Here is a 22710-nt window from a genome sequence, read left to right on the forward strand (position 1 = left end):
TTATTTTCAGCCTCTCACTATTCACCCTTGTTGCATCATATTCAGTCACTCATATATCTAATATTGTTATTAAGTCATATGGGTCATGATAGTGAGAGGCTGCTTTTGGGTTTCGGTCATTTAATCTTGCAAATAAAAATAAAGCGTAGTAGGGGCCAAATAGGCATATTCACACTAAATGTGTACCACTTTGGAATTCTTTTATTACCGAAGGAAAGGAGTAGAGTTGAACTCCCAAAATGTTTTACTTTATATATCATTTTATATGATTGATTAAAAAAAATTAATTAATAAATTTTTAATTTAAATATATTTTTTAACGAATAATAACAATAATAGATAATATGACACACTTTTGAAACATGTAGGTACGGACGTACAATGGATGTGGCTCCAAAATTTTGTTTCAGATTTGTGATATCCGAGTCTGACCCTTGGATATCAGCTCTCCATTTATTTTGCATCAACAGCAACATTTCTAGCGTGTTTGCTTTTGGTCGTCATGGGTTCAGGGTGGGATCCTTTTTCTTCATTTATTTCGGTTACAAAGTTACACAAGTGAGCGGTACAATGATCACTTGTCTCCTGTAGTGATTCATTCTTTATTTCACACTAATGATATATTGCTACATAAAAATAAATAAAAATTTAAAGAAAAAAGGTAACATTCTAATGAAATTAGGACAAAAAATGTGACACTCTACAGAAGGTATCTCTTTTCGGTTGGTAGGAGTGATTGCAATCATGCCCCACTAAGTTGGGTTTAGCACCTAAACTTCTATATTGTATATTTGCAAATTTTGTTGGTACTACCAAAGGTATTCTTATCTTTTTTTAATAAAGAACTAATCTATTTCAAGGTTCGTGCTGCTCATCCCAATAAGTATCATTCCTATGAATTGAACTCTCGACCTTATAGATCTAGTGGGGCTTTACATAACTAGACCAATTGGTATACAGTGCATTTGCAATTTGCTCCAATCATATACTTTCTCTTGAGGAATCTATCTCTATTTTTAGAGTAATACTTTTTTTAGGAGTTTATTATTATCTCATTGTAATTTTTTTATAAAAATGTAACGTATTCATGGGTTTATTGCAAAATAATATCATAAGCACACACAGAAGACCAATTCTTAGCTTTATTATGTTTTTTTAACGTGTCGTATGACACATTTTAATTTATATAAAAATAATAAGTTAATATTAGTAATTTATTCATTGATAAAAAAACATTTGTGCATCAATAAATGTGTATTATTCAATTTTAAATGTAACTTTCCTCTTTTCTGGGTAATTTATTTATAATGTTTTATATGGCACAAATTAGAAAAAGTGAAAATTACATCAACAAATATGTACTTTTTACTGATTTTTTAAAGGAATGGAAATTTAAATATATCATTCCTCACTACATTAATAGTCCTAATAAGAATGAGAGAATATTAATCATTGCTTAAGAGAGTTGGGTTTGTGTTTATCCAACTACGAACTCAAAATCAAAAATCTGGACCTAAATTAAGTGAGGTTGAAAATAATGCTATTATCTTCGAACCCGTCGAATTTCGGGTACACCAATCCAACGAGAACTCACTCAAAACATGTATTTCTATAGGTTAAATTATATCTATATATAGGTATTTATGTCTAGTAATTTTACATATATTAATTGGGCTCAGAGCATGTTTGGAGTAGGGTAATAAACGGTACCAAACCTGAACCCGAAAGTTGAACTCGGGTAAACCGAAACCGAACTCAGTCACATCAGTTTCCCGATTAAAATCAGGTGGGCTCGAAGGGTACTCATAAATTCGATTTTCATTGTCATCTCTATTTACTCGATTAAGAGGGCGGTTTTATTTTGGAAATAAATAAATTTAATAGATTGAAAACTATTAAACTTTATTTTTATGATAAACTTTTGTTTATTATATTCCTTAACAAATATTTGCCATTTAATATTTCTTACATTGTAATATCTAATATTGTTAGTGTAAATATTTATGTACAGTTATTATATTATTTATTATTTATTTGTATTACTCTTTTTAAAAAGTTAATAACAATTAAATATAAATGATGAATAATATAATAATAAAGTATAAAATTCAGTCGAGGCAAAATGTTGTTTTTTTTGGTTATAATTAGGTTGACAAGTTGTAATTTTGGCAAGAGAGGAAGTCATAGTTGGGTTTTGAGGCATTGCAATTTGAAATGTTTTAAATGCTGATAGAAGTTGAGTTCAACGAAAGTTCATTAAATACATGAGTTGGTCCAAATTCATATAATCCTCTGTTGAGATGAGATGTTGAAAAGTTAGAGATAACGAATTCATTATTCATGTATGCCGCCCTATCAATCAACCTACCCAGCTTTTATGCTTTTATTTAATTTAATATTTAAAAGGGTTCTTTTGTCTGCATCATATAGTTCTCAATTTGATAAATATTCATATGTTCATTTTGATTAAAGGGTTTCCACTTCCACGAATAAAGCGTGAGTCAAATTTAGCAGTCATTAATTAATTTTATGTTGTCAGAGAGCTTGAATGACGGAATTCATGCATTGTACATAGTGCAAGCTTTAGTAGTAATAAAATACATGAGAGCACATCTTCTATCTTAAATAATGTGTCATTTTATATGTCATTTTTTTTGTTGATCAGAAAAATATTTTATTATCAAATTTTAAATTTAAATATATATTTTTCATCTAATCAAAATAAGTATCATATAGAGTGACACGCTCTATTAGTATGACAAATGTTGACCCATCAATCATATATCATAGGGATGTATGGAATATGCTAGGAGTGGGTGGAAACAAGCCAGGTCAGGCCAGGCTTTGCCTTAAACAGGCTCAGCCTATATATCACATAGGAGCTTGGGCCTAGCTTGTTAGCCTGCTTAAAAAAAAATCAAAGCCTAGGTCTGGCCTGTTTTAAAGCCAAGTCTGGTTTGTTAGCCTGTTTAAAGTCCTATTATACTATATGCTTATGAAATAGGCTATCATGTCTACAATTTAATGGGCTTATAGGCTTATTTTTAGTTAGGCCCATCTAATTCTAATAATTAAATTATATTTTTATATTAATATTACAAATATATAATAATATTGCTTATATTAAAATAGTATAAATTTCAACATTCTTATATAATATAACTAAATAGGCCGACCTGTTAGGCTTTATATGCCTTTTAGGTGGCCTAAAGTCTGACCTGTTAAGCTAAATAGGCTTTTTAGAAAATCTGAGCTTGACCTATTAGTGAAAAAAGCCTGGCCTGGCCTAGCCAGTTATAGGCCAGGTAATAGGCCCCTGATAGGCGGTCTGACCTGTTTCCACCCTTAGCTAGGAGCTTCTCTTTTATCTCAAAATATGTATTACCCATATACTTTTTCATTTTTATTAAAAACAAAATATAAAATTAATATGTATAGTTAATTTATATTTTACTTTTGCAACTAATGAAAAATGTGGATTAAATAAAGTAGTATAATATTTGGGATAAGTGATTTAGTCCCCCTCTTATAACTATCATTAGTGTCTATATTTTGTTTAAATGTAAAATCATTTGACTCATTGGCCAAGGCTGAAGCACATCAAATCAATTATGAATGGGATCATCTTACTTTCTATGTTTCACTGTGTCTCACTTCAATTGAAAGTTGACACATACTAAAAAGAAAACAAAAAATAGTTTTTTATCTTATTTAGTGAGATTTGATTAACTTGAGATATGACAATATAAATATTTGTGGAAAGAGTATCCACTTTCATTAACTATATCCACTATGGGCTTTATCTACTAATAATGTTAATAAAATGAACAATGTTCAATGTTTTCTCTTTTTTATCGAAGAACTTGCCTTTTTAAGTCATATTTCTCAACCCCAACATTTTATTTTAAAAAATAATAATTAAACTAGAGTCGATAACATGAGTCAGTTTGATGGGTGGGCTTGTGCAGCTAAAGATAGGTTCGAATAGACATCGGATCATTGCTTGTTTTGATAGGCCCCAAACCTGATGGATCTGTAGGCCAGCCCAATTGGGTAAAAAATTCTGGTCAAGTGTAAAAATAGGCCTAACATTGACTTTAGAGTTTAGATATTCAATTTTTGACCTGATCTTGTTCAGCATGATTAGATCATTGCAGGAGCCTTTAATGGGTTAGCCTAAACATAGTAGGGTCACCCGTTTTGATAGCTCTAAGCTAATTACAACTTTTTTAAAGCCACAAAATAAGTTAAATCTGTATATGTAACTTTGTTAAAATTACATTAGTTTAAAAATTATTTTAATGGTTTAAATTGTGAACTAATTTGAAAAGTTAAAGTATGTTTGATAGAGAATAATTTTGCTATACAAAGTTTGAGTTCCAAATAAGTATAATTCTCATAGTTGAAGATTTTTCATAAAAGATAATAGTAATCCTAAAGTTTTTTCTTTTCGTAAAAGTAAGCATAATTTTCACACTTTACAATTAGCCATTTAGATGAAATCATAATCTTACTTGTTAAGAATACCAAATATTTTGAACCAAACAAACTCTATGGTTGCGCAAAGAAAGATAAAGAAATGTTTTATCTTTTCCCAAATCAGTGGGAAAAAATAAAACTTGTTTTACAAAAGTTAAAATTATTTAATGATTTACAAGTAAAATATGGGACATATGTAATAATAAAGTTGTTAGGAGAATTGGTAAAAGGATTGATAAAAATATATACAATTTCTTTTATAGTATGTATTATGATACTTTTCTTTCAGTTGTAGAGTATGATACTCCAAGTTAAAAGAAGCGGTTTTTTTAGTTATTATTTTATCTTTTAAAACTCAAATTCAAGATTTGACCATTTTCTTTTTTATCTCTCATTCTCTCTTCTCTTTTTCAACATTCATCAAAATCGTATTATGTAATTCTATAGCCTTGACATGTAACCCTCTCGGTCATTGATTTATTGAGTGTTTACCCTTTAAGCTTAATACTACATGCAATATTTTATTCCCTAAAGGGAGCCTCATGTGACTCGAACTCATAACTTCAAGGACACATAGACATCAATTCCATTAAATTCCTACCACTAAGCTACAAGCGTATAACACTCAAGCTTTGATATGTGATCCATTTAGTCCATGAATTCACTGAGTGTGCTACATTTTAATCTTAAATACTCCATGTACTATTTTATCCCATAAAAGGAGCCTCCTATGACTTGAAGTCATGACCTTAGAGACTTATAGCCATATATGTCATTAAGCCACTACCATTACATGACAGTAGTTTAATGATAGCAATTCAATAGACTAATTTCAAATGTTAGTTAAACTAGTCATTTTTTGCATTTTTCATAACTAATTTTTGGGACACTTTAGTCCATATCACGAACTATTTTAAATGTTAGCAAATAAATTCCCTTGAGTTGCTACCACTACGTGACATTAGTTTAGTGGTAGCGACTCACTAGACTAATTTCAAATGTTAGTCAAATTAGTCATTTTTATATTTTTTGTGACTAATTTTTGGGACACTTTAGTCTTTATAAATGACTATTTTGACCCACATTTATAATTTCTAAGGGCTAGTTTAGATATGTACATTTTTAGGGATCAAACTAGCACATGAGAAAAATTTTAAGGACCAAAATGGTATTCACACTAAAATATTTGGGTTGATAGTGGGGACTGTGTGGCTTTTGCGAGAAAAAACGACACATGGTAGATGCATTTAGGTAGCAGAGCATATGAATGAACCGATGAAGGAAAGGGATTTTGAGACTGTGTAGGTAAGAGTCTCCTTTACTTGAGAAGATCATTCACGAGTTAGGGTCAACATATCTCAGATGCCCTTAGTTGTGTTGTAGTTGTGTACTTTGTCATGTTGTAATCCTGATATTATGCACTTCAAGTAATGATTTGCTTTTAGATTCGATCAACTATGAATTTTCTAATGTGGTGGCTAGGAAGTTCTAGACATGAGTTCTACTTTGCCACTCCTCCGCTATGCATAGACTATTCTAATTAGCTCACAAATATCATCATTTTGAGGGTTTAGAAAAGCTAACATCTTTCTCTTCTGGTATATGATAAGTATAAAATATACCTAATTTTTATACACTTTTAATGGCACTTATCTTATGCAGAAATGTGAAAACCAACTTAATTCAACACTTTTAAATAAATTTTGTGTGTTTAAATAAATATGATTTTTGACCACCTTTTGTCCAAGTTTTCTTTGAGTTTCATAGGAAATTGGACCAAAAAGAATGCTTAGGCTTGAAGAAAGAAAACTTGCTTTGAAGGTTAATATGCATGTTCACAACATACACTGCGAAAAATTATGGATCTATTTGTGTTAAAATATGCATACACTATAATAGTTTAGACAAAACAGTTTGTAAAATTACCTCAGGAGACTGCGATGACTTTCGAAAATTATCCTTCAAAAGTATGAAGGTCCTACACGCGTATCCACACCGAGACCAATCTTTGTTGTATCAACACTTGATTCGTGGAAAAAATCAACTCAAAACTACTATATTTCAAACAACCCAAAAATTAGGATACAAACTTTTTTCTTTGTGTGTGTCTTGAATCACACGTGACGTTTGGTTTATATAAAACCAAAATCTCCCTCAAACAATTTAGTTCCAATTAATCACACATTAATTTAGCAAAAAATCAAAACTTCGTGAATCCATTTAATGCCAATTAATCACTCATCAATTCAGCATAATTTTTTTGGTTTTTGGTTTTCAAAACTGACTATCAGTTTTAAACATTTGAAATATTACAATTAAGTCACACTTAATTATATTAAAGATGACTGAATACCATTATTTGTATTTTCGGTGCTAGCAAAAAATACAATAATATTCCACTTAAAAGTAAATATACAAAATTAAACTATTTAATTTAATCAATAATATTTTCTTGTCCAACAAAAATCAGAACACTCGTTAGTGTGTGACCCCGTAGGTTCATTACTAAACCGGTAGTAAATTAACTCATTAATTTACTAATCAAGGTTGGCATCTAGCAACACTCCTTAACGACCGGATAGAAATGAAGTAATATCTTTTACTTTATAACCATTAGAAGACTAATATAATATTTCCTTCCATCTTTACAACACTATGTTAACTCTAGAATATGGTATAATTGTCAAATTCTAATAAGTTAACTCGTAGTGAATGACTTAAGAAACTCATTTCTTCATTCATTCAATATAAAATATGATAATCTCAACATGAATTGCACCCAATAATCATTCAACTAATATCATAAGGCATTAAGTGTCCGATATTAAAATATAATAAATAACTTGTTAATTACTATGATAATCTCAAAGTCTAAGGAAAATACATATTTCTTCACAAGAATATCCTATTGACAATTCAAAGGTAATATATTAACCATTAGGAATTCTCCTTTGAGTCAGTTCAATGGTCATATCTCTATATGCACCATTTATATGTGTTATTTAATAAATGAGATATATTAATCATTATCTAATAAAGACCATTACACATATATTGATCTATCTGGATTAATAGTATCCTAAGCTCAATAATCCTATGATCAAGAACGATTTGGATTAAAATTATAAAAGATTTATTTCTCATTATTATAATCTCTATTATAATAATAAATCTCTAATTTTAATCAAGGATATTTCATATTAGTTATTTTGATAAATAATGAATATGATATTAAGATGATAATACATATAACTTTATTATTATAAACATGACAAATTGGTTCTTGGACATACATTATATCCCAACATGCTTCACTTTGAAGAAATCAAGCCAAAGTACATGACACATGTGTGCTTAAAACTAAGCATGGTAAGGTGAATGCTTAAACTTAAGCATGACTAAGCAACTTGGTCTTGGTTGGAAGAAATTAAGGTCAAGAATAGTTGCTCACAAAGCTGTCCAGCCTAGCACAAAGCTGTCCAGCCAAGCACTAAGCACCAGGCCAGGTCAGGCAGGCTGCTCAAGCAGACAGCTGATCATGGACCAGGTCAGCCAAGCTGCTCAAGCAAACAGCTGAGTGTGCACTAGATCAGACCAGACTGCTCAACCAGGCAACTGAGCGCGGAACCAGGCCAGCTAAGCTGTTCAACCAGGCAGCTGAGCGCAGGACCAGGCCAGCTAAGCTGCTCAAGCAAACAATTGAGTGTGGGACCATGTCAGTCAATCTGCTCAAGCAAGCAACTAAGCGTGGGACCAGATGAGCTAAGCGTGTAGCCCATTAGAAAAATGGATGCTTGGCCTAGAAGAATGGCTATGTCATGAATGATGTCACAAGTCAAGCAACCAGCCAAAGCTAACTTCTGGACCAAGTTTATGACCTCATGCATGAGACAAGCAATTAGAAGGTGTCACCATGCATGTAGTCTAGCCTACAATAGGCTATCCAAGCTAGTTGGGCAAGATGGGACAAGTTGCTGACTCACCGGCTTGGGTGTGCAAGACAGGGAGCTAAGCGATTAGAAAGGGGGGCTAAGCGGCCCTCACTTTGCCTATAAAAGGCACGCTCATTCCTTCACTTTAACACATTGCACGTAGTTGTAAATACTTTATAAATTTCTCTTCTTCTTCCCATTTCGGTTTTCTCTCTTTTTAGAGTGCTCTTAGGCTATTTTTAGGCTTTTAGTTCATAGAAATTCAAAGGGAATGAAGATGACAAATGAGGTGCAAAAACATGATTTTGTAAACTCATTTGAAATCAAAAGCATCTTAACCTTGGATAGATGGCTCATGCTCCTACATATTGATTTGGATTATGGTGTAAGGTTATTTCTTTTTTTCATTTGTATCATATTTTGATTTCAATATATTCAATTATTACTTTTGGTTCAGTTTCAATTCTTTAAGAAGTTCTTAATGTGGTTTTAGCTTGATCACCTAAAACTTGATTTCAAAATCCAAAATGCTTCTTTTTAAAGTATTGACAAATGAACTAAAAAGTAGGAATACACCTTAGTTTATTTTCCAAATCAAAGCATCCATTTTAAGCAACTTTTAGTCAAGGTTAATCAATGTTGATGGAGCCTGGAATAAGGCGTGACACCTTATTTCGTGGAGTGGCAATTTTCTATTGATTACTTTATTTTGCAAGGTTTGAAAATCACTTTTTCTCGCTGGGGGATTGGGGGAAATTTTATGAACTGATGTTTGGAATTAACCGAAAGTATAATACATAACTTGTTAATGTTCTTCAAAAATCATTTGAGTTTAGAAATAATTCCATATTTCAAACCAATCTTCTCTTCTTGAATTTGTAAATAGTTAGTTCTTTACTTGTTCTTGTTTCTTATTTGATAAGGATGAAAAAGGTAAAACAATAGAGGTAAGAAAATAATGTGAGATAATTGGTTCATTATTGTATCTAACTGCTACTCGCCCCAATATAATGTTTAGTGTATGTATGTGCAAGATACCAAGCCTCACCTAAGGAATCTCATTTTAGACATCATTTTTTAAGAGATCATGTACAAAAATGTGACTGCATACTTGAATTTATTGAAACCTTGAAGCAATTGGCGGATATTTTCACCAAGCCCCTTCCATGGGATACATTCTTTGTGTTGTGCAGAGAATTTGACATATTTGATAAAAAATATCTAAACTAACTTGCTTTAGGGTAATTATGTGCCATTGCTTGATCTTAAATATATGTTTATGAATGATATATGTTATAAAGGCATGCTTCCTCGTTTAGATTATCTTCATGAATGTTTCTATACTTCCTTAGTGTTTCAAAATTCTTTAGGTTTGTGTCTTAGAAATAGCACTCTTGCATACTCTAGAAATCTCTAAAATGCACTAAAATATGTGTTAGCTCTGTCAATAATCAACTATTCTGTGCTTTAATCGAGTAATTCGAGTTCCAGTAACCAAAATAAATTTTCATCTTGTGTTTTAATCGATTAACACACGCTTTAATCGATTATTTGGGCTTAATATTTTGAAAACCTGAAATTTTTAATTTGTTTAATCGATTATCGTGTTAATTAATCGATTACGTGGGCTCAAAAGTTTAAAAGTTTGAAATTTTAAAGTTGGTTAATCGATTAACCACTGCAGATAATCGATTAATGGTAGTATTATATCAGTTTCAAGTGTCATTTTGGGTCATTTTCACTTAGAACCCTAAACACTCTTTGCTTCTCCCCTTCTGAATCAATTCTCAAAAATTGAGTGCTCCTATCCAAATCAATAACTATTACGCATACTATCTCGTAGTTCCATCTTCCTACAACCTTCAATTTATACAAATCCAAATCCTTCACCATTTCCCCTTTAGAAACCCTAAACCCAAAATCCGGAAAATCGATTATTGAATTGATTAAATCAGTGTTATACCTAAAAGTATGAGTGAACCATGTAATATGAGAGTGAAGCATAGTGTCAAACATGCTAGAGGCGGGGGAAAAGCCTCCTCTTCTGCTCAAGGTGGAAGAAAGAATCATGGTGACCCCTATTACTCTCCCATTCTCCAAGAAGCTCGGTCGGCCAAGTTCCAAGGTAGAAAACAAACACACATCTGATATGCAGATATGGAGTGGCTGGTCGAACAATGTTTTGAATTCCCATTGGATTGGAGAACCAAGAAGCGAATAAGTTTTTAGAACTAAGAGGTAAAATCTATCCTTCGATCATTCGAGAATTTTACAACAACTTTAGGTATAAGGATGAGGTTTATTCTTCAATGGTTATGGGGAAAATGATATAATTGGATGAGGAATTGGTTTTGGAAGTTGGAGGTCTAACTAGTGGTGGACCAATGTTAAGGGATTGTAACAATGAGTCGTGGGACTCATTTGATGATGTTGAAATGTACAAATCATGTCTAAGAGGGCCTCACTTGTTCGTGCAAGGAGAATTGACCAAAGCTCGATCATTATCTGTTGGAAACTGACTCTTATATTACCTGATTACATATATTTTAGTTCAGAGAAATACAAACTACGCTCAACCTACAACCAATGATCTCAAGCTTATGTTCGCCATAAGGGAAGGCATTGCGGTAAATTGGCCTTCATAAATCTTAAAAGTTATGAATAGCATAGCTTAATCTTCATCAAGGTTTCTTGGCTATGGGATTTTCATCTCCTATGTCATTGATTACTACGAAATCGACATGTCACATGTGGACACAATGACTACAAAGTCCCGAGAGCACCTTGTAGGTGACAATCTTATTCATAATATAGACATTTACAAGTGTAGAAATGAATGGAAATATCAAGAGGATCACAATGCTGAAGTGAATGAAGACTTACCAAATTAAGACAATCCTGAGATTCCCAGTGAGCCAAACCCCGAGCAACCACCAACCGAGGCATATGCTGAGCCTCAGGAACCATCTTTTGGGCTTACTCACTTGGATGCTATGGAACAGCGCCTCAATGCGCATATTGATGCTCATTTTCAGTCTATAAGAGACTCCATGGCAGATGAATTCCAGCAGCAGCAATAAAGGTTGTCCGAAGATCTTGAACGCATCAACTTCATTGTGTGTGACACAAATGGCTCCTCCCAACCACCACCTCCTCAAGAATAGCATAGATAGGATTTTCTAGAAGGTCTAGGGTGTGGGTGTTTGCTTTGGAGATTGTCTTTTGATCTTTGTTGTCTTTTGGTTGTATTTTGTTGTTTTTCTTTGATCTACTTATGTACTCGTTGCACTTATTTTGTAATGTCTCGTAAAACCTTGTTATTAACTTGGATTGTGTTTTCAATTATTGTGTGAGCCTTTGATTTTATCTAGATGTGTATCTCTATTATTGAATGCTTAATATGTTATGTATGTTACATAATCACAATGATTGATCATTCTACGCAATACATGTCAAACCTACACATATAGATATATCTCACAATCATTTCTGTCTTAATATGTTTTTATTAAAGAATAATCGATTAACTCCATAAAATCATCGATTAATGATAAACATTGTGCACTTGTTCAATCATTTTTAGACTGCTTAATCGATTATCCATGTTTACTTAATCGATTAAGACTAGTAAATTTTGTATAAATCTTTCCTTGCTTTTGGCTATTAATATCATACATTGTCATAGTTTTTTAATCATGCCAAAAGGGGAAGAAAGTATTGTTTGAGCTGTTTTGCAGGTTGTAGTAAGCATCTGCATATAATCATGTTGTTATCCTTGTATCACCTCTTACAAGGTTTGAGGAGGAGAACAAAGTCAGGAGGAGCAACGATTCTGATTTTCATCATCTACAAACATATTTTGTCCAACTTCAAGTCGTCAAACAAAGGATCTATTTTTAGAGTTTGTCATCATCCAAAAAGGGGAGATTGAAATGGAAAATAGTCAAAGGATGCCATCATGACCGACCTACTAAGTTTTGATGAAGACAAGGAGATATATGGAAGCTTGAAGACTTGGACATTACAACAAACAACATACCGAAAACTCAAGGTCAACGTCATAGAACTTAGGATTGTTTTTATATTCTAGAGTCCTAAGATGCTTGCCCAATATTGAGTTTAGGTTAGGTAAACCCAAGATGAAAGTCTCACATAAAGTCTAAAATGAAAATCATATAGGTTGAGGAATCTCATCTACATACATATATATGATAAGTAAGAATCATGCATTTGCATTAGGCATACATGGTTTTGTGCATAAAGAAATCAATCATTTCGAAAATCATGTTGCATGCTCTTTCATCATATAGGGTGTTTACCATATAGTTAGGATAAACCATTTTCAAATATATTAATCGATTAACTCATTTGATAATCGATTAAGTCTTGCTGAAATCCGTTAATCAATTAAGGAAACGTGTAACCGATTAGAAGGAGTTACAATAGCTATCCTCCTTGGATTTCTTCTTATTAATAGATTAAGCAAGTTATTAATCGATTAAGCCATAACTGAAAAACTGTTTTCAACAAAACATGTTCATCGATTAACATTCATATAATCGATTAATGTCAGTTGCAATCAGTTATGAACAAAATCCGTTATTTTAAACAGAACAAATAAATTTTTAGAAGAAGGAAGATTTCAAATTTTCAATATAGAGAGAAAGAGAGAGAGAGAGAGAGAGAGAGAGAGAGAAATAAAGATTCATAGAGCTTTATTTTTAAGGCTATCTTATTGACCTTTGAGAAGTTTTTCTTGCATTCTTTTACAAGAGAGAAAAGAGAGAGAAAAGAGAGAAAGTCTTTTCCAATGTGCTAAAAATTTTCATTCAATTGAAAGATCTTGCATGATTTCCACATTTAGTTTTTAGGGCTGTTTGTGAGAACTTCTATCAAGGGTTATAGAGTCGAATTCATAATCGATATCCGCACAATTTCATGTGCAAAGTAACTCGGCGAATTTTCTATTATTCGAGGATAATTCTCGTGGAGTGTGGTATCACCACAAGTAGAGAATTAGTTGTCTTCACAAGGCAGGGAGTCTTGAATCGAGTGATAGTTTCAGCTTGGGCCAGTTTTCGCGATCAGTGTGGTATCCAAGTAGGCATAGATAGTGGTCAAACCGAGCTTGGAGGATCAACAAATTTAAGAAGGAAGTTTCTACTAGGGTTATTGGAAGTGTGATTGTAATTGAACATACATTTTTGATAGTGAAGAAAAATCTCCCAGGTCAATCGGGAGGCCTGCATGTAGTTTGCAAGTGGCCCGCAAACGAACCAATACAAAAATCCTCGAGCACATTTTCTCTTTCCGTATCTCTTTACGATTCTATCTTTACTTGCTTTCTGAGTTTAATTGTATTATGTGATTAAGTGCAAATTGTTATTAATCTATTAAATAATAACGAATCAATTTATGATAGTAAAGATCAGAACTCGTCACTGTTTTCAATGCAAGAATTTTTTTTTTTTCAAAGAACCAACAATTAGTATAATCAATTAACGAGCTAACCATAGTCAATTAAACCAACTGTCATTAATCGATTAACCCTGTTGATAATCGATTAACTGCAACAACTTTGTATCCTACGCAAAAATTGGAAAAGCGAGATTAGTGATCTGCTACACCTATTCACCCCCTCTAGGTGTGTTCTTACCTCACTAGTACCCAATAGTTTTCGATGTGTGGCTATTGTGTACTTGAATGGAGGTAGCACTTATACTTATGTCCTCATTCTCAAAAGAAAAATGATGTGTTTTTCAATGTAAGTCATACTCTTTTTCCATATTTTAAGGGATATGTGATTAAGGGAAGTGAGCAAAAGGTCTAAAAGTTGTACAAAGCAATATACGGTCTAAAACATGCACTGCAGGCATGGTTCAGCCATATCGAGACACACTTTATCAATGATAAATTAACATGTATATAAATTTTATTATTCATGTAATAATCATTTTACATGTATTAATTATTATAAAATATATAAATATATATTTAAACTTAAAACCCCGTGGGGCGCCCCAAATACCCACTACCCATTTGAGTACCTGTAAATAGTACAAGTATGGGTACAGGAAAGCACTACTCGTGCCCGTTTCGCCCCGTTGTCGTCCCTAGGAGGAAGAAGGTTTCAGAAAAATGGAGGAGCCAATGCTAGAAGTTATGTTCGACCCAACAACAGCAAGATATGCACCTTCTGTGGAAAGGAAGGTGATACAATAGAGAGCTGTTACTTCAAGCATGGGTTTCCTCCCAATTTTAAGTTCAAATCCAAGGGAACCAATGTAGTCAGCAACCCACAATTGGATCAGGATCACAATACTAATCAAGACAATGTTGTGCACTCAGAACAATCAGCAAAGGATCACACAGAGCATGCTCAATTGAGCATCAACGATGAGCACATGGTCAATCATATGAGCCATGATTCAAATAATGCAAGTATAGGTAGCATGTTAGGTAATTCTCTTTCAAATCAAATTTGGATTCTATATAGTGGAGTTGTATACCATGTTACTAACAATTTATCAAACTTCACACACTACAAAATTATCAAACATGTTTCTGTTAAGCTGGCAAATGACATTACTGTTAAAGCAAAACACTTAGGAATTATTATCCTCTTTGATCATCTTACCCTGCATAATGTTCTGTATATTCCTGGTTACAAATATAACTTAATCTTTGTTCACCAGCTTGCTTCCTCTCGTAGATGCAAGCTTGTTTTTTATGAGGTTTCTTGTCTCATCCAAGATATGACTACCTCGAGGGTGATTGGACATGTTGAAATGAAGAATAATCTTCACATACTAACCAAGCATCCTCAGGCTAATGACACACAACATACCATTACTGTTTTACAAACTGAAATTTTATCTTGTTTTGATCTTTGGCATTTTAGATTAAGCCACTCTTCAAATAAAGTTCTTGACAATGTTTGCAAATGTTTTTCTTATGTAAAGTTTGACCTAATAAAGTGTTTGACTTCTACCACTTAGGGAAGTAGCCAAAGTTATCCTTCCCAAAAGGCAATACACATACCACACAACCTTTTGAACTTATCCACATGGTGGATATTTGGGGCCCCTTAATGTCCCTACCATACATGGAGATAGATATTTTCTTACCATAGTTGATGATTACATCCGATATACTTGGATATTCCTTATGACAACAAAGGGTATGACTAGGGAACTCATTGATAGTTTCATACAAATGGTGGATACTCCATTTAATCATAAGGTCAAATCTATCAGGACTTACAATGACAAATATTTTATGATGCATAACTATTATTGTAGGTTAGGCATCATTCACCAGACTTCCTGTATTGAAACACCAAAGCAAAACTCTATTTTAGAAATGAAGTATAGACACATATTAAATGTAACCAGAACCTTGTTGTTCCATTCTCACTTAGCTACCTACTATTGGGGCTATGCAGTGATTCATGTTGTCTACCTTATAAACTTGTTACCTACCCATACTCTAGGACTTATATCTCCTTTTGAGACATTTTTTAACAAACCTCCTTCACTTAGTCATCTAAGGGTCTTTGGCAGCCTTTGTTTTGCCTCAACCCTCAATGCTTAGAGGACCAAATTGGATCCAAGAGCAAGGAAATGTTCATTCCTTGGATATAAACTAGGAACTAAGGGTTATACTGTGCTTGATCTGTCAAATAGAAGCATACATGTATCTATGAATGTAGTGTTCGATGAACACATTTTCCCATATAAACACTACACCATCCATACTGACAAGGACATACCAACCAACAATACCAACACTGACCCAAACCTCTTTCTTGATTTACCTATTAATCAAGAAAGGCCCTTCACATCAAACCTCCATGAGCCAAATCATACACCTACTTCACCTCCAACACACACCTTACCCTTAGATCCTCCTATTATAAGATCTCACAGAATTACTCCACCACCCACTTATCTAAGAGACTATCATTGCAATCTCTTAAGTCAAGGCCCTCCTATCAAAGATCATGACATCAAACACCCTCTACATCATGTCTTATCCTATAAAGCTTTGTCTCCCTCACACTTAAAACAATGTCTCACCATTTGTTCTCACATTGGACCAAAGACTTTTAACCAAGCCATCAAGTCCAAAGAATGGATTCAAGCCATGCAGGATGAACTTGAAGCCTTAGCCTACAACCAGACTTGGACTCTTGTTCCACTACCACATGATAAAAGAGCTATTGGCTCTAAAAGGGTTTATAAACTCAAATAACTCTGATGGTAGTATCCAAAGACACAAGGCTAGACTTGTTGCCGAAGGGTACAACCAAAATGAAGATGTCTACATGTCTTTACCACAAGGTGTCCATTTCTCTATGCCTAATCTTCTCTGCAAATTAAACAAATCTCTTTATGGATTAAAACAGACTAGTAGACAATGGTTTGCCAAGCTATCCACTGCCCTGATTTCCTTAAGCTATAAGCAATCCTCATATGACCATTCTCTATTCACTAAATTTGTCAATTATCATTTTACTGCCTTGTTAATCTATGTTGATGATTTAATCTTGGTTGGCAATGATGATTCTGAAATAAACTCTGTCAAACAACATCTAAATCATAACTTCAAAATCAAAGATCTAGGATTTTTGAAATATTTCATTGGCCTAGAGGTGGTTATATCTAAAAATGGCATCACCTTGTGCCAAATGAAGTATGCCTTAGATTTATTACTTGAGACCTGGTTCTTGGAATCCAAACCTGTTACAACACCAATGGTGAAAAATACCCATCTCCATCAAAATGATAACAACCTATATCATGACCCTGTCACCTATAGAGAACTTGTTGGAAGACTCTTCTATTTGACCAACACAATGCTTGACTTGAGCTTTTCTATTCAATAACTTAGCCAATTTATGGTTGCTCCTACTATGAACCACTACAAAGCTATGAGCAGAGTTTTTCATTACATCAAAAGTAGCCCTGGACAAGGGTTATTTTACCTTTCCAATTGTATAGTTCATCTAAAAGGCTTCATTGATTCAGACTGGGCTGCCTGCCCTGATACTAGAAGATCAATTTCTAGTTATTGTATGTTTTTAGGGGATGCTTTGATCTCTTGGAAATCCAAGAAGCAAAACACAATATCCAGGTATTCTTCAGAAGCAGAATATAATGCTTTGTCAATTACATCTTGTGAGGTACAATGGCTTACTTATTTGCTTTCTGATTTTCACATTTCTTTCAAGCAACCTGTACTTATTTATTGTGACAATGATTCAACAAGGTATATTGCTGCTAATCTTGTCTTCCATGAGAGGACAAAACATGTAAAGATTGATTGTCATGTTGCTAGGGAAAGGCTACAAAACAAGATTTATCATTTGCTTCCCATAAGCTCTGAACAACAAACTGTAGATATCTTAACTAAGGCCTTGGATCCCTCTCTTTTTCATCATCTTTTATCCAAGTTAGGAGTGATTAACATCCACTCTCCAGCTTGAGGGGGAATATTGAATTACATTAATCTATTCATAATATTACATCATGTTATTGCTGTAGTTTATTTATATGATTGAAGATTAAGCTCATCAGGAAGTCTGGTTGAGGAATCAGTGCATCATGCAAGAAGCAGGAAAATTGTGTTCCAGTCTTGGACTTGGCTGAGGAATTAGTGCATCATTGCATCAAGCATGGGGCAGGAAAGCTGATGCATCAACCTCAGTTAGACAGAAGAAATGACGCATCAACCTCAATCAACTTTTGTTCATCTTGTGGCTAGACTCAATGGATTCACAACTCACTTAGGATCACTTGGATCTTGAATGATAGATGTAGTAGAGCTCTTAGTGCACATTTAACACATGCTTATTATTTTACAGCATGTGCCTTTTAGTTTGTTAAACGTTAGTTAAGTTAGTTTGCAAGGCATTGTGTATATAAGTAACTCTTCTTTGCAAATTCAAATCATCAATCAATATACATTTTTATTTACCTTTCCTACATCTCTTATCTTCTTCTAAACACAATAATGAAGGATTTCAAAAGAGTCAAAATGAACAAACCATGTTCATAAAGAGGAGAAAAGAAGGTAAAGTACTCATTATTAATGTTTATGTAGATTATCTAATCTATACTAATAATGATAGTTTAATGATGCAAGAGTTCAAAAGTTCTATCCAAATAGAATTAAACTAACTTACGAAAGTAAGTATAGTTTAAGGGAGGGAATGAAATAATTAATTAATGAAGTTTAGGACTTAAGAGTTTACCAAGTCATGCATACTGTTACTTGGTCTTTCATTCTGTTTAATAAGCCATTGTGTATTTCTGTTGAATCTAATGGCTATATAAGCCAAGACTCTTAAATAAAATAGATACCTTCCCATTTCATTCTCAACATTATCAGGATCCTTATGGGACTTTAAATAATGGAAATAATAGGAGGGTTGATATACAAACCTGTTTATATTGCTATCATTATTATCTTCTATGTGTTCCTCCTTCCTTTGGTTGTCTTTTTGTTACTTGTTCTCCTTTTTCTTTCAAAAGTTTGCCTCCCTACTCCTCTCCCCTTTTTTTGTTAGTGGCTCTTTAATGCTTTTTATTTAGAAAATGAGTAAAAAGTTTTACCCATCCAGCCAAATTTGGATCTTTACAACTTGTTTAATTTATTCATGCACAAGACACACCTTATCTATCCAAGATATCATTTACCATAATTTAGCATAATTCAAAATTGTTGATCTTCTCCATCATAAATCTAGTGTCTAGGTTAAGAGTCATACTAACTGGCTTTGATATCAATTATTAGTACATTAAAAACAATTATTGTGTAGCTTGGAAACAATGAATCACATAAAGGGAAAGAATAAATAAAAGAGAATAGGATAAATGATTTTGTAATGAGTCTTAGTCAATTGTGTTTATGTCCACGAGAATATTGAGTGACTAATAATATATTATTAGAGATTAAAATACAAGCTATAGCCAACTACCTTGACCCAATACATATGCCCTAAAACTCATAGTGTTTCTAATTAGAGCAAATTGTAACTAAGATCTTGAATTCAATATATAACATTGGTATGATTGTATCATTATACTAATATATAATATTCAAGCAAATACCAACATATCAGAAGACGATTTTAAATTTCTAAACGAAAATTAAGACCTGATCATGATCATTTAGAATTGAGGAATGATATATCCTCGTATTAGATCCTCATATTAATTCTCCTACCTAAAAAAATGTAATACATATCACTTGAAAATCAATCATCAATAAATAAGGTATCACCTTTTAACATTTGTCATCTTTTGACACTGATGAGAGAAAATAATGTTGTCTTTGACTTCATTTCTCCATAGATAGAAGATGAATAAAAAGTAGAAGTGTGCTTATCACAGGTTGAGCTCCTCTCAAGTCTGGCCCCAGATTTTAACATGTGGCACTTACAAATATTTAATGGTTCAGATTTTTCTTATTTTCAAATTAAAAAAATAACAAAATCATATGTCTCCTTATTCTTAATACTGTACTCTCCAGTAATGGAAAGAAGCCCAATTCGCTTATCACCATATATATGATGGTATAATGTTTTAAATTGTGATTACAATTAGAGTTATGTTGTGTGTAATGTAATTCTAGACATTTGTAGGAATGTTGATTAGAAATGATGAAATCAAGAATGAAGTGTATTAATTTGAATTGCATGCATGTGAACCATAATGAGATAAAACTCGTCCATTAGATTTTCTGAATAAAACATAACTATCAATTAAGATAATTTTTTTCCAAATAGAGATTCTCGCTAAATTTAATCTCCACTAGGCTTTCACACATTATCAATTCTTATTAAAAACACATGTTAATAATATGTCAATATTTTATTCACTCGGTAGTTAGTACATATAAGTAAGATCCATGGTCTTAATACAACATTTAATCCATTAGGTTATTGAAATTTGATGATTCTCCACCGTACAAGGTTGGAGAAGAAAAGGCATCTCACATAAAGGATAGGGATATTGGAGAAGCCTGCACTATAAATCAGAATTGTAATACATGACAAAAATATCCTTTTTAACGACCATAATTTCATATTATGTTTTAATAAAAATAAAATAATCTTCTTAAAAAAACAAAGTTTATCCTCATATTCAATTACTTATCATTCCCGTACCTGAAAAGAGTTGAATGCATCTTAACAGTGAGGAAACATTGTCTTTACATATGACCGAACAAACTATGCACCAAATTGACACTACAAACTCATAAAAAACAAGTATGTTCTTTATTTCTTCTTAGCTGAGCAATTGTTTAGAAGTATAATCCACCATTGGTTAAGGTTGGCAACCCTGCTTCATCAGCAAAGGAGAACAACTCCCATTTGCATTGGACATCTCTGTAGGGAACCCAACCCCACCAAGGATTCTACTTCTTCCTCCTACTTGTTCAAGCGTCTGCACTTGTTTCTTCAAAAACTTCACGTAGTGTATGGCTTCATCTAACATAGAAGCAGTGTCCATTTTGGTCCCACCTGGTACTAACCTTTGAAGGATTCTTATCCTCTCACTTATCCTTTCCCTTCTGTGCCTTGCAGCAACACTCTGTGGATCCTTGGAGATCTTCACGTTCCTTCACTTCAGTGGCTTCACAGATTCTGGGTCTATATGAATTGGTTGCATAACTGCTATTTTGAAAATCATTTCTCTCATTGCAGCCATGGAGTTTCTTTTATCTGATAGTGAAGGGTATGTATTGCAAACATTCCTAAATAACCTCCATGAAGGGTTAAACTCGTTTGGTTGTTGTTGATGAAGAGGTAATGTAATGGGTTGGTGGATAATGTGGTTGTTGTTGTTGTTGATGATGATGTTGTGGGTATTGGAAGTTGGTAAATCAAGCAAAGAAGGTGGTGGTGCTACGTTGAATATGGTGGGGCTGGCTTCACTAGAGATGAATAACTCGTTTTCTTGGTATTGGTTCGGAACATGGTTTTGGGTACACTTTGAGATAGCAGATCCTTGTCTGTTATTAAAAGCTTCATAGAATTCAGGGAACTTTTAATTTTGCATCATCATCATCATGTCCATGCTGCTGATACTGTCACACGCTGAAGTTTTTACTATGTCCACATCCATGAGAGATGAGAGAAAGTGAAGAGTGGAGTGAGGTTGTGGAAATGGGGTAGATGAGAAAAAAGAGAATCAGGGTATGGGAGTGCTCAGGAAATGAAACGAATAAGAGATAAGGAAAGTAGGGTTTGTATCACAGAGATACGGAGAAAAAGAAAGAATAAAATAGTAGAATAAGAATGCTGAAAGTGCAGGGAAAGATGTATAGGGATGGGGATCCCCTGTCACATTTGGGAAAATGGATCCTCTCCATTACTGGAGGGTCCAGTACCACATAGGATTATGACATGTGGTTTTAAAAAGATTTAAATGGTGTAGATTTCAAAATATTTTTTAACAAAAAATATCATAAATGATGAAATTAAATCTGGGCCTCACATTTCAGTACTGGAGAGGATCCCAGCCCCACATTTGGTGTCACATTTGGTGTCCCCATCCAATCAAAATTGTTTATTTCATTAAAAATAAATTTATAATAATATAAATTAATATTTGTACACTATTTTATAAGATTTCATTGGCTTGATATATGGGGACAGGAATTTCTTGGGACAGATAATCCTTGTCCGATATATAGACTAGTGAGAGTATTGAAGCAAGTACCACAAAAAAAACAATAACATTGTAAGACATGTTTATAATTTTATATAAAATATAATAACATTTTTGCTATTAAAAACATATGTAAAATCAAGTACGTCTCTCTATTAATAAAGATAATATTTGTTTCTCTTTTATGAGGAACGAGGATCACTTGTCTCATTTTCTATCTCATTTGCCTCAATTCAATTGTTAGTTGACATATACTCCAAATGAAAAATAATAAAAATAAAAAAAGTTTATCTTATTTAATGTGATTTGATTAGTTTATGACATGAGAACAAAAATATTTGAGAAGAGAATATCCATATTCCTTTATCAGAAGTGATGTGAAATAATAAATGAAAAATAATTTACAATAATATTCCTACTTTTTTTATTTGAAATGATATTACATTTTCATTTTTCGAATTCAAAAAAAAAAATCACTTTCACTAGAGAAGTCTCACTAGACAGCTTATTATCTCTGAAACCGACCAATAACAATATCTACCACGGTCTTCATAAGCAATTTGTTTTTTTAACATAGCTACCAATAAAAATCGTCAGTCCCAAAAAAGAGAAGAGAATAT

At 32.9% G+C, this 22710-nt stretch overlaps 1 pseudogene; it reads right to left on the reverse strand.

The window, feature by feature from the left end:
• Nucleotides 1–20612: 20612 nt before the first annotated feature.
• On the reverse strand, nt 20613–21609 carry LOC109338941 (annotated as a pseudogene).
• Between the last annotated feature and the right edge of the window lie 1101 nt (nt 21610–22710).

The sequence above is a fragment of the Lupinus angustifolius genome, unplaced genomic scaffold (genome assembly GCF_001865875.1).
Source record: "Lupinus angustifolius cultivar Tanjil unplaced genomic scaffold, LupAngTanjil_v1.0 Scaffold_49_148, whole genome shotgun sequence".
Lineage (NCBI taxonomy): Eukaryota > Viridiplantae > Streptophyta > Magnoliopsida > Fabales > Fabaceae > Lupinus > Lupinus angustifolius.